The sequence below is a fragment of the Rhagoletis pomonella genome, unplaced genomic scaffold (assembly GCF_013731165.1).
Source record: "Rhagoletis pomonella isolate Grant_MI unplaced genomic scaffold, Rhpom_1.0 Rhpom_scaffold_00002, whole genome shotgun sequence".
NCBI lineage: Eukaryota > Metazoa > Arthropoda > Insecta > Diptera > Tephritidae > Rhagoletis > Rhagoletis pomonella.
Window position 1 is genome coordinate 64,188,475 of NW_023458556.1, and position 1,863 is coordinate 64,190,337.

Consider the following 1,863-nt stretch of genomic DNA (forward strand, 5'->3'; position numbering starts at 1 on the left):
TTTTCGAATACGAAATAAAGCGAAAAAGAATGATCATATCCTTTTAAACTCGGAAAAAAATAACTGTTATTTTCGGTCCCTGGAATATTGTGCAAGCACAGACGTATATATAACCAGTCACAGAAGAAAGCATTAAAAATGAGTTACAAAAACTAAAATCGAAAAACGCTGATGACGTGACAAATTCCGAAACAGCAAAAAGAATGAGGATGAAGAACTCTTTCGAAAAAAACGGTGTTTAAACAACGATTGTGCCATGATGCTAGATTGTGAAGATGAAAGTCAAAAGGATACATCCGACATTTGCAGCCCCGATTAAATTCCCAAAAGGTAATTATTCCTCCGCAATAAAAATAAATAAATATAACTGAAAGTCCTCTCAACTAGTGCACACACTGTTCCTGAATTAGTTAAAAGTTCACTAAAACGTACGACAAAAATTGAAAATGCAACTTTGTTCGTTATCAACTACGTAACCAAAATCCATTTTTACTAAAATAGTATCAGCCTTTTTCTGCGAAATATTGACATTCAAGAATTGCAAAATTATAAAAATTTCAGAACAAACTTTTGTTCTCATATTTTTTGTTTTTTAATTCGTTGGACATAATTAAGATAACAGTTATACATAAGTAACTACCTGAACAGCCCTTGGCTCGTTAACACATAATTCTTTTGCAGAAAAATCGTTAATAATGTATTTCTTGTTTTGATTTATTTTTAATAAATATTGTTAGCGTTTAAATACATTCTGATTTAATGAGTAATTGTGTAATACAGTCCGGGATTGAAAGTGTGTAGCCAAGTTGAGTTTTATTTACAAATATACAATACACCATGCCGTATTACCTTAGTCATGAAGAAAACTGAAAAAAGTATCTGCACCATGTGGAAGAAAAATACTGTTGGGAAAAAAGTCGAATTTGTTCAACTGACTGAAAAATGCGTTGATCTCAGGTGCGCATCCAGGAATATATTTTGGGAGGGGTTTATACTTCTATACATATATCACTAGAAAATACTGTAAATTCGCTTCAGATAATATGCTCTTAAAATACATTTATGCAAGTTTTATGTACAGTATGTAATAAAAAAATACAATTTTTAAATTTCATAAATTGCACTTTATTTACTTAAAATTAACAAAGAACTCAAACATTTTCAAACGACTTCAAAAAGGGGGAGGTTTTCAGTACGTAGGAAGGGCTTTTCAGATAGTTACTTATAACTGTTATCTTAATTATATCCAACGAATTAAAAAAAAATATGACAACAAAAGTTTGTTCTGAAATTTTTATAATTTTGCAATTCTTGAATGTCAATAGTCCGCAAAAAAAAGATGATACGATTTTAGTGAAAATGGACTTCGCTTACGTAGGTGATAACGAACAAAGTTGCATTTTCAATTTTTGTCGTACGTTTTAGTGAACTTTTAACTAATTCAAAACAGTGTGTGCAGTGTCAATCGAAAAGAATTGACAATTTTGCCAAGTTTCAAGTTTTTCAAGTTTGTCGCCACGAGCGAGCAGTTATATAGTGGCGCAGGTTTGATTTACGACCCTTCAAAAAGTTTTTGTTAAGTACAATGTTCCAATTTTTAAATTCAAGTACTAAAAAAACATTCAGTCTTACCATGAGTTTAATTTTCCCCGAACCGGTTCACTTTTCACTTTTGGTTTTCATGTACATATTTACTATGGGCGGAATACAAATTTTCGGGTGATTTTTTTTTCGGGCAAATCTCAGGATAGGGCAGATTATTAAAAATTATTAACCTTTCCATTTTTTATTTACCTAAATCACCTAATTTGCCCACCTAAATTATTTGTTAAAAATACATGACATCCGCATTCGCATCCGCAT